Below are 11,410 nucleotides of genomic sequence, written 5' to 3' on the forward strand. Positions count from 1 at the left end.
CTATGTATTGATGTTGAGGTTATTATGTATGTCTTAGTATTACTATGTGCATATATGGCACTGCTGCTGTGACCACTGGAAAGATGATGTTTTCATTTTCGTGGACACTTCCATAGTCCAGGATGGCCCTGTGTAAATCTAAGTGGCTTCAGTGAAGAGCCCTGAAAATAATTGATAGATTGGGAAATATGCTTACTAGTGAAAAATCTAAATTTAAAGAGAAAAAGCTTAAGAGGTTGTCATTTATACAGCTGAGATTCATTTAATCTTATGTTGACCATCTGCACTGGCCCATAAGGTCCCTCCTCTGGTCAGGGAAGAGACAGGTAGAGCCTGAGTTATACTATGGTAGGATAGTTAATCAGAGCAGTGGGTTTTCTCCTGAGATGCCTGGCTCACTCCAAGCACACTTAACTAATTGACTTAGACTAGATAAACTTTCAGATGTTTAGAACTAGTGAACTAAGTCCCACTGCAGGTATGTGCTTAGGGAACAAAGAGCTACTCACAGTTCTTCAGTGAAGGTGACAGAAGTGCTAATACTTCTAACCTAGAAGGAAAGGAAAAAATAACCCCAAACTTCCCTGGGAGCTTAAAACTCGATTTATTCATTTATTAAAGACCATAGGATCTTGTCTTTGCTCCTGAGAAGCAGCAGGAAGTTGTGAGTTCAAGATGATTTGTCTCCTTGCTCTTCCATGAAAGCTGGGACTAACTCTGCAAAGGCCTGTGTTGCTCTGCTCATCCTCTGTGCCTTTTACCAGAGCCACTCAGTCCCCTGAGACAAAGCTGGTTCTGCTTCCTGAATGGGCACAGAAAACCCCTTTACATGGGAAGAATGAGGCCCTGCTTGTTATTGATGTCATAGCAGATTTTAAGTACCCACAGACGACTCAAAGGGCATTAGCTGTATGCTGGACCAGAACCAAGGTTTTATCTTCTAATTGCTCTTTGCACTCTGTGGTTTCTAAACATTCAAAATCCCAGCACTGCCAAGTGCTGAGTTTGATCCAATTGTGTGCTAAATCATCTGAGGTCAGGATTTGATCCTGTGCTCTGAGTCTTGGGTTAGATTTTCCATCCTCTTTTCTGTTTGTCTGTACTGTGGTTTTGGTTTGTTTGTTTTGTTGCTTTGCTATTTTTTTATCTTTATTTTTTATTATTTTTCCTTTATATGCTATGTACAGTTTTAATTCTTTTCAGGCCTAAATTCTCTCCGAAATCTTTTATTACCTTATAAATTCCCAAGTCCAGCTCTGTATCAACTTTTCTGATGTGTTTCCTTTAACTCATTTCCATAAAAGACAAACTACTTACTAGAGGTACAATAGTTTAAAACCCATAGAATCTGGATCTGACAGTAAGCAGGGCTTTTCATAGTCATGCTCTTTTTTTTCTCTTTAAGTATTTAGATCTATCTTTGCTTATTGTCTTCCACTTCAGAGGTGGCTCCTTTTGAAGCACTTGATTATTTTAATAAGCTTAACTTGCAAAGGTGTTTTAGTTATATCAGCACTTCTCTACAGGGCAGCTAGAACCAGACATAAGCCTCTTTATTTTCTGGAAAATGAGGCTGCTGTATTCACTTCCTATGAAAACCAATCTTCTAGGTTCAATGAAATGAAAATATTTTGAGTTTCGATTGGTCAGAATTTTAACTACTGCCACATACAGACACTGAACAATAGTTTTCAGATCAAATCTTCTCTCACATTTGTCACAATCAGTATTTTGGTATCTTGAAGTAGCCAGCATGCAGTTCATGTAACTGCAGCTTGTATTTACAAATAAGAGATTTTAGAGGAGATCAGTACCAGACAGGATATTTTAAGTGTTGTTACTTTACAGAGATGAGCAAGCAGTCAGACAGCACCAGAGAACTTTGTTTCTGTCCCATTCCTCAGGTCAATGAGATCTAGTTTCTTGTTGTTGGTGACTGCATTGAATGGAACTGTCAGGGCCAAGGGCAACTTTGACTGTTTTAGCTGAAGACCTCACCTGGTCCTGGCTCTATCTCCATGAAGTGGATCCTTGATTCAGAATATCATCTATATATCAGCCATCTAGGTTGCAGTGTGAAAACAGAAGCTTGTCATGTTCAAACACCTGACCCTACTGTTTGCATGCTTGGGAGAGGCACTGCAGTGATCCTTCATCTTCTGGTAATTATCACTTCGTAGCAGATGGCAGAAAGAAAATCAAGGTGAGTCCTCTGCATTAACTCTGTTGGGATTAAGATCTTGGTCCTGAGCCATTGTGTGCATTTGACTGATTGACTCCTTCCTGTATGTAGTGGCCATTGCTTTCTCTCATACCTGTCTGGGGAATGGTTGATATCTGGTGGTGATGTGTCAGACATTTGTAACTCATTGTGTAAGGCATTTTGTGGTAAAGTACCCTGCAAGACTATTTCCATTCATTTTCCTTGTTCAGACATCCTTTTACTTTAAAAAACAGAACCATAGAGTATCGTGAGCTGGATCATCAAAGCCCAACTCCTGGCCCTGCACAGGACAGCCCCAAGAATCCCACCACGTGCCTGAGAGCATTGTCCACTTTGTTAAAACTCAAAATGATGCTCTGGGATCAGACAATGTACTGATTTGTGTCTGTACTCTTTGAAGTCTTGCCTGTTTCCCTAATATCTCTTTGGTCTGTCTTCTTTTGCATTATTTTCTTCTAGTTCCCCATTGTTGGCATTCTCTACTGTTACTAAGTGAGTCTGAGCTTCCCTGGCCTTTATTCCTGTTCCCTACATCTATCTCTAATATAAACAGAGTGGTCAGGGAAATTGTTGTGGCATCTTTCTGGGAACAATAGCACTCCTTACTGCTATGTTGTGCATGTTTCTGGTCCAGCTTGGGGTGGTTCATCAGTTATGTCTCTCCACCAGGTTGGAGATGGGTCCCAAAATACGTTTCATTGTTTGGACATTTTTAGTGTTGCAGATTGTGGTGTGAGGGGCTGGTTTATAGTCACCTGTAACTTCTGCCACATTTTTTTTACTTGGCTGATCACCGATGTGTTTTGTGGTCTTCTGGTGACTGTTGAGAGTTGGTGGAGAGATTCATAGTAGTGTCAGGGACTGTTCACTGAAAGCCTGTGTTATGTTTTTTATTGCTACTCTAAAACAACTGTTTTTGAAAAAAGGGTTTGCCTTTCATGCATGATTTTAAAGGAAAAGAACATTAACATGTGCAAGCAGATACCAGGCAGTTTTAGACTTAGACATTGTTTAAGTCACACAGGTTTCTGGCACTGGTATCTGTCCAAAGATACATAGACAAAGGTACAAGAAATAGCTCATCTGGTAGTTCTTCTGGCAACAAAATGTGATTTTTAAGTTATAGCAATTGAAGCTATTGACAATATTGAAGCAATTCTGTCAGTCATGTCTTATGAACTCACAGTCATAATGCCTTAGCACTGATGTAAGATTTTAAAAAACCAAGTATATTTTCATAGTTTCATACTTGGAGAATATGTATAGACAGCACCAGAAAGAACTGGCCTTTTGAATATTGTTTAGTGATTTCAAATACCCTCAGTTCATTAGGAAAGTCAGCATTTCATCTGGGATTGACAGACCAATGACAATAGTAGAGATAAGCAAAGTAAGCACACTATGATTAATTAGCAAATATATGTGGTATTTCATATTTCTGAAAAAAACCCTGACATTTTCATAGGAGACTCTGGTATTGTGCACTATATAGCCACGAGGCTTGCTTAATGAAGGAATGTATTCTGAAATGAGATTTTTTGATGTACCTGTATCTTTTAAATTGACACTAAGTAGCCACATTCCCACAACCGCTGGCTTTTACTGCACTATAAAATATCATTCCCTTTAGAAACAAATACAGTTTTTCCTCTGAAGGAAGTGTTGCACAGCATGGATTAGCCCTCCATTGCACAGCTGCTGGCAGCTGGGCTCTGAAGGCTTGGTGCCACGGTGAGTGATGAGAGATCTTGCAGAATGTAGGTAGTAACCACTAAATTAAATACCTGAGAGTCAAAGTCTTTAATACATCTGTTCTGCCCTTGAGTTGTCTCCTGGGAAAAGCCAGAACCATTTTTGCATCCCTGAGAGATCACTATGCATAAAACTGTCTTCTAGGTTCAGTGTTATTCCAAACTGTGTTGCAGAGCTGGGCTGGCCCATAGAGCCTGTGTTTACTTAAGCTGATCAAAAGGTCAGAGATAAACTTGCAGGTTTCAAGTGGACTCTGTGTGGATTGAGGGCGAGAGAGGCCTCCTGGAACCAGGATGGCAGCTGCATTCACACTGTTGCAGGTGGTGCTGATACTGAAACACTGCTAATCCATTTGAGGAAACAAGGTGTAAAGAATCACAGCAAAATGAGCAATGCTGTTCACTTGAGCAATCTGTCCAGCCACTCAGACTGGGGAGATGCCAGTCATGCCTTAAACCACAACAGACTCTTTTCAGGCAGCTCTGCTCTATCTAAAAGTTTGTTTTCTCTCTCCCAAGTTCACATCTGGAATTTTCCACATCTCATTTCCCTTTGCAAAATTCTTTGTAAACAGTGACCATGCCTTCTAAACTGTGTTGTGAGACTTTGTTGTTTAGTTCTCATCTGGCTGTGATATGGCACAGGGGGTTGCCATGCCTGAGAAAGAGGTTGCAGATGTACAAGGCTTTGGCAGTGAACAGTAACAGGCTGATGTGGGTAAAGCTTAGATGAAGGACTTTATAGTGACAGGAGCACAAGTATTGGCACAGCTACTGTAGAGAAGTGCACATAGTGAATTTTAATTGATCCAAACATCAAATATTGTCATATGTGCTTAATGTTAATTGATTTCTTCAGTGTGAATAGCTGCAGTTTGTTTTCACTCACCTCTGAGTGCAAAAAGCCTATGCAAGGTGTCCTGAGCTTCAGATGAGCATTGACCAATGACTACAGAAACAGGTGTGGCACCTGTGAATAGTACATGCTCTAATAAAGATAAGCACAGGGAGACAGACCTTTAAAGTCCCTTCCAACCTAAACCATTCTGTGATTCCACAGACCCAGAGAATTGTTCCTTTGTGGTTAATATGGCAGATAAACAGTCAGTCTCACGTGGCCAGGGCACTCACTGTTGCACTTGGGAACATTGGAACCTATCCCTGAGGTTTTTGTTTTAAGATGGCATTATGCATTCATAATAATTCTTCCCCCAAATGATGAAGGTTAGATAATCACAGAATCATTTAAGTTGGAAAAGATCTCTTAGGTTCATCAAGTCCAGCTGTCAATATGCTGTCATGGGCAGGGACTATGTAATTTCTAAAAAACAGTTTCCTACGTCTATAGCCCACTGGCTTTCATCATTCTACCAACTGTAAAGTGCATCCTGAACAAGGACCTGTTCCAGAGATAGAAGTATTGCTTATTAGCCACCAAATCATGTCATTTTCAAATTTAAAGGCTCCAGTCCTGGCTAAGGGAAATCTCTCCTCCTTCCCTCAGCAAAGGGAGCAGTGCCCACAGGTCAGGGAAGGTGATCCCCCAGGAGAGGAACCTGATGACTAGAGGAAAGTCAACATCACTCCAGTTTTCAAAAAGGACAGCAAGGAGCATACTACAGGGCCATGAGCCTCACATCCATCCTCAGAAAGGTGATGGAACATCTCATCCTGCATATCATCTCTAAGCCTGTGGAATAAGCAGGATCAGTAAGAGGTGATGCTGCAATACCAGAGTGAAGCTGCCCAGGAACCTCCTGAATTGGGATCTTCGAGCTATAGTGCTTTAGCAGAGGCACACACAGCAAAGTTCACTCAAGGAAAGACTGAGATTCCTCAAACATCTTCACTTAATATTTGCTGTTTGCCATTAGAAGAGACTCCAGTCATTCCCGGATGTCTGCCCTGATGGTGTAGCTCCATGTCCCTGTTCTCTATGGAAACAGCATTTACAAAATTTTGCATCATAGTTATAAGTCCTTATGCCTCACGACTACCTTCTCCCCTCAAAATATTTCCTCTTGGATTGTTTTCTAAGGTTTCAAAACACTTTTTCTGTGTCTTTTGACCACCCCTTTTTTATGTAACTTCACAGCTATGAAGCCTAAGCTCCTTATGGTCTTGACACAGTCCTTAAGAACAGTGACATATCTATTTAGAATCTGATCACTGTTGGAAAGAAAAAGTGGGTGAAAAAGGGTAAAAGCAGATGCATAGAGGCATGTTCAAAACTCTGGGTGGAATCTATCTTAGCTCTACCAGCAACTGCAGCAGGCACTGAGAGCTCATGTGCTCAGCTGCAAACTAAAGCTAGATTTTCTTTTGCCAAAGAACAGTCAGAACAAATAGGCTACCTTAGCCCACACTTAAACATGCCAAATGCTGCCAGGCTTCTGCAGGCTGCCCTGTCATGTGAAACTCATTCATGGTATATTTACTCTTTCTAAATGTTGCAGCTCTGCTGTCTTTTTAGCTTAGTTTCGGTGTCAGCTTGCAAGTGACTCTCATTTTCCGCTTCCTGACCTGAGAGTCACTGATAGTATTTTTCTGCAGCAGCCCCTGCACTGAGGACTCATGCCTTGACCTGCTCTGCTTAGCTTAGTGGCAGGTTTTGTTACCCTCTCCTCAGGGATCATGCTTCATGAACTTACCCAAGAGAAAGGCGTTGGGACAAAATGGTCATGATGCACTATTACATCTCCTGGCTCAGAAAGCAACTTGAGGTCAGATAATTCACTGCACCATCTGGAGGTAGGATTGAATAACCCTAAGTATTTATCTCAACTGTTCTTAAAAGCACATAGGAATATCTCTTAACAGCCACCAGCTGTAACTATTTCCATGTCTTCTGTGTAAGAATGAGGTTTTCATTATGGATAATAGGAATGTAATCCCTGTAGCTTCTTTTTGCATATGTTAATATTTCTGCATTATTTTCCCTTATCCTTCTCTTCTCTGGATTACACAACCCACTTCCTTAAATCCTTTCTTACAGGCTATGTTTACATGCCCTCTGGTTATTTGAATTTCTCTCCTCTATACTTTCTCCAGTTAGTGAACATCTTTCTTGAGCTTGAAACTGATCCCACTATTCTAGTTGAAGCTTCACAAACACTGAATAAATTGGAAAGATTGCTTCAGGTACCTCATGATGCTGCCTGGTATCACATTTAGCTTTCTCATAACAACATAATGTTGTTGACTTATGCTCTGCTGTTACCCACCATAATCCCCATCTCTCCTTGTGGAGAAGGCTTATATTTGTACAGCTGATTATTCTTTCCTGTCTGCTGCATCTTTCAGGGCTCCCTTCTGTCTGCTTTATGAAGAACCTTCAATTTGTGAGGATTGCTTTGAATAACAGTTTGTATTTGCAGTCTCTACTGCCTAATGCCACACACAAATACAGTAAGCCTGCTCTCTATTCCATCATCTCAGTCATCAGTGGAAATATGAAGTGCTTCAAGGGATGTAATCTCCCATTTTGACAGTGTTTACTAGTAGCTGCTCTCTGAGAGGAGCTGCTTCCTCACCTCTCAGAAGATGAGAGGAGTTGGTTACCTCTCAGAAGATCCATTTAGACCATGTTTCTTCCTTTTAGCTGTGAGGATATCACTAGAGAAACTATGTTAAGAGTATCTCTGTGATTCCTATTGATCACCACATCTGCTGTGCAGTTATACATGACTCTGGGATTTAAAATTGTCCTTTTTTGTCTGTACAGTATATTGACCTGTATTTGTGCCTTTCTGCTATAACGACTGTAAAAGTAACAAGTTATAGAATTATAGAGTAATGGAATTGCCTTTTTTCCTTTTCTTTTTTTTTCTTTTTTTTTTTTTTTGAATGAATGAAATAGGTCAATTCAGCTTGCAGATCAAGACTGGAAGGGATATGGCTACATGTGCAGTAGCTGTCTAATCTCCTGTTGTAATCCATAAGTATTTAGTCAGGACAGTCAGTTCAGTCTAGAAGGCTACTCAGCTGACCCAGAGGTATACATGAAATACCTAGTCAGGTGAATTGACTCTAAACTCAGTCATTTCACCTGTACCTCCACCAATTCCACTGGGAAATTAGACATAGAATGGATTCTGGGTGCCTTGATCTGTGAGTGAAATTCTGCCTACTAAATTCTATATAAACACAGGATAATATGCTGTATTTGGTATATTCTAGTCATGTTTTGTTATACATTTTTAGGCTGCAGAAGAAAACCAGAGAGAGTGGTAATATTTACAGTGCAAGTAGGAGTAATGCTGCAACACAGGAATTTGTTATTACTGATCTTGGCAACAGCTTACAGTAGTGTCACGTGAAAGGGGTAGTGAGCCTTCCTAACTGACCTATGAGATCATCTTAAATTACAGATGTTGCTTACATTTACAATGATTGAGCATTATCCTGGGAAAAATCAGAGGCCTGGGGAGAAAAATAAAATAGTAGCAGAATGAGAAGCATGAACCAGCAACACTGTTAAAATTTGTTTCCCTTATAACTTCTTTTCAAAACATCTTATTACAGATATGAGAGGAAGGTTTGGATACCGGTGTGAGAGATCACAAAATGGGGAAGGTTTTTTAGCACAGATGTAGTTTCAGCTGATGAAATCTTGTCTGGGGAACTGCTCACTGAAGAGTTTGTTTTTTCACAGGTATTCACAACCATCAGGGTTTATTTCTCTCACAAACAGGGATAAAGACTAGGAATGTATGAGAATCCAACTGAAAGCAGGCCCTAAAAAGTAAGAACAAAGAGTAGCATCTCCTGGTCCCTCTTTGACACCCATGCAAGGCTCTCAGAGTTCCACAGTTGCCCTCAGTGTAAAGTTGCTGTTGTAAAAGTTTGCTGTCCCAAACATCAGTTCATCCAGAAGACTTCATCCGGGAGACTGTCCCCTTCTGCTGTCTAGAGCTGTCCCCTGGTGCTATCCAGGGTACCCTCATTCATCATCCTCCGAAGCTGGCACAGGCCCTGGCATCACTTTTACACTGGGAAATAAACATATCTTTTACAGGCCTGGCTTTGTTAGACAAATTTGCAAGCCCTCACATGCGACTTAATTGCAGTCCACTGATTTGGGGGTTGCTGCTGGCATAAAACTTTCTTCCACTTATTTCTGTCTACTCTCCAGCCTGCCAGTTCTCACAGAGGGGATGAGAAGAACTGGAAACCAAACACTTTGCAGCTGAACCCCCATGCTGAGCATGAATCTTGCACAGAAACCTGCTCCTCTGTGCTTTCCAACATGCTCAACTTGTGCATGGCCCTCCTGTCCCAATCCCCCAGCCTCCAAATCCCACAGCCCAGAGCATCTTCCTGCAGCCATGCAGTGAAATGTGCCAGCTGCAGCCAGTGTCCCGCGCTCCTGGGCCATACTGGGTCTCATTCTGGAGCCAAAATCTATGGGATCCTTTTAGACTGGGAGGCAAGGTGGACCTGAAGGGAGTTTCCCTGGGATGCAAGGTGGACTTACATGAGGAGTCTGTGATACCACACTTATCCTGCAATGGTATCAGGTGCACACAACACCTCCAGCCGTATTTTTTAGTTTGTGAGGAACCGGGCTATTAACCCAAGCTGTGAAAATCGGGAGACTATTTCTGCCTTCCTGTCTCCCTCCTTGCAGGGCTGGCCCGGACCAGCCGCGTCCAGCAGGAAGAGCAGCGGTGATTGAGCTCCACCTAAAGGCTCAATTCCAGCCCCAGCGCTCTCCCAGAAAAAGAGGAGGGAATCACAAGGATTTCATCATGCCTGAACTCACGCTGTGCTCCACCTCCAGGGAAAAGCGCAGGTTGCTCAGCAAAGTATAGGAGCAGTCAGTAATGCTCTTTGCCTCCACTGCAGCCAGGTGTTCTGCTGACCTAGCATTTATCACCTTTTATTATATTGTTTTCAAGGTCATTCTTGCAGTTATTTTGTCTGACAGCTGTGGCACTATTGAAGTTTAAATGCATAACCATATATTTATGAATATATAAAAGTAGAGTTGTGTGTGTCTCTGCATGTTTCTCTATCTCATTGAAAGATTGAAACACAAATCACTTCCCACAAGGCTGTGACTACCCAAGTCAAGGCTAGAAACTACAGCTTTTGACGTCCTGGAATAAACACAGTATCATCTTCCCTATGTGTGTGTGTGCACATCAGGTTCCCATACTCAACATTTCAGTTCAGGGGACAAATATCACGAAATAGTCAGTAGAGAGTTTCCAGTACCAGGTCACAGAATAGCCCCAGTGTTCTGGAGTTCATGGTGCCCACAGAAAAAAAGCCAGAATCAGCATATATATTTCCCTCCTTGAGAGTGTTTCCAGATGGGAGAGTACAGACCAAGAGCATTAGACTACCTGCTTCTCATTGTTCGAGGCCTTAAAGGCAGCATCAAATATAAAAAAAGAAACATCATGGGAGAAATTAGGAAGCACAGGAATGGGTTATCCCAGTGCAGGGACTCTCTTGTGCATCAAAGGCAATGAAAGTTTTGAGGTAGTAGTAACTCTAGTCCCTAGAGTGGTAATATTTGAACACATCTAGCTCATATAAAATCAGAATCACTTTAAAGTTTGCACAGTTTTGCTGCAGCAGGTCGCATTTCCAGTTACTGGAATGTTTGGACAATGCAGAGATGTGTCTGGCATTAGCAGTGGGGTCCCAGCAGCACGTTTGTTTCCACACATTAAGATGTGTGGGGAGGGTGAGAAGGAGCAAGGCAGACAAAAGGGGTGAAGAAAATGAATATAACTGTTTTTTCCTCAGTTAAGGGCAGCCGACTTGTGAACATCTGATGCTGAGGAGGAGTGCCAGAATCCTGCACAGGTTCTTTGCAGGAATGGATCCTTCCCTCCTTGACTACCCCATCACCCTCAGGACGCATTGTGGTGCCGGTCAGGTTTTGTTTTCACTGAACTTGCTGATTGTCTCCTTCTGTGTGAGTGAAAGTGGAGTTACATCCCACTCAGTTAAAATCCCACTCAGAATCCACTTAGTATTTATTCAATTGTGTATTTATTCAATTGTGTATTTATTCAATTAATTATGGGATTTATTTGGCTAAAGGAAATCCCTTACTGTCATTTCATCACAGTGTAGAATATGGTGTCTTAGTTCCCCCAAGTGTCCTCCACTGTGTTTCATCTTCTGATGTATTTTCCCACATTTACAGTCTATAGAACTACCTTTTAAAATATTATTCCAGAGAGGAGAAATGGAATAATTTCTAAATATCATATAACAATTTTGTAAAAGTGCCAATAACCTCCATGTCAATACTCTAAATGGATCAAAACAAGAGCTGGGAAGATCAGCAATTTAAAAAAATGAGACCCAAAAAAGGCACAGATGAAAAGAGTATACATAGACATGAAGCTTTCTATGGAATCACCCTGATCACTTTTCTACAAAGAGCAGCAAAACTTCATTTCTGGAGTGTATA

Source organism: Pithys albifrons, chromosome 1, assembly GCF_047495875.1.
Source record: "Pithys albifrons albifrons isolate INPA30051 chromosome 1, PitAlb_v1, whole genome shotgun sequence".
Taxonomy (NCBI): domain Eukaryota; kingdom Metazoa; phylum Chordata; class Aves; order Passeriformes; family Thamnophilidae; genus Pithys; species Pithys albifrons.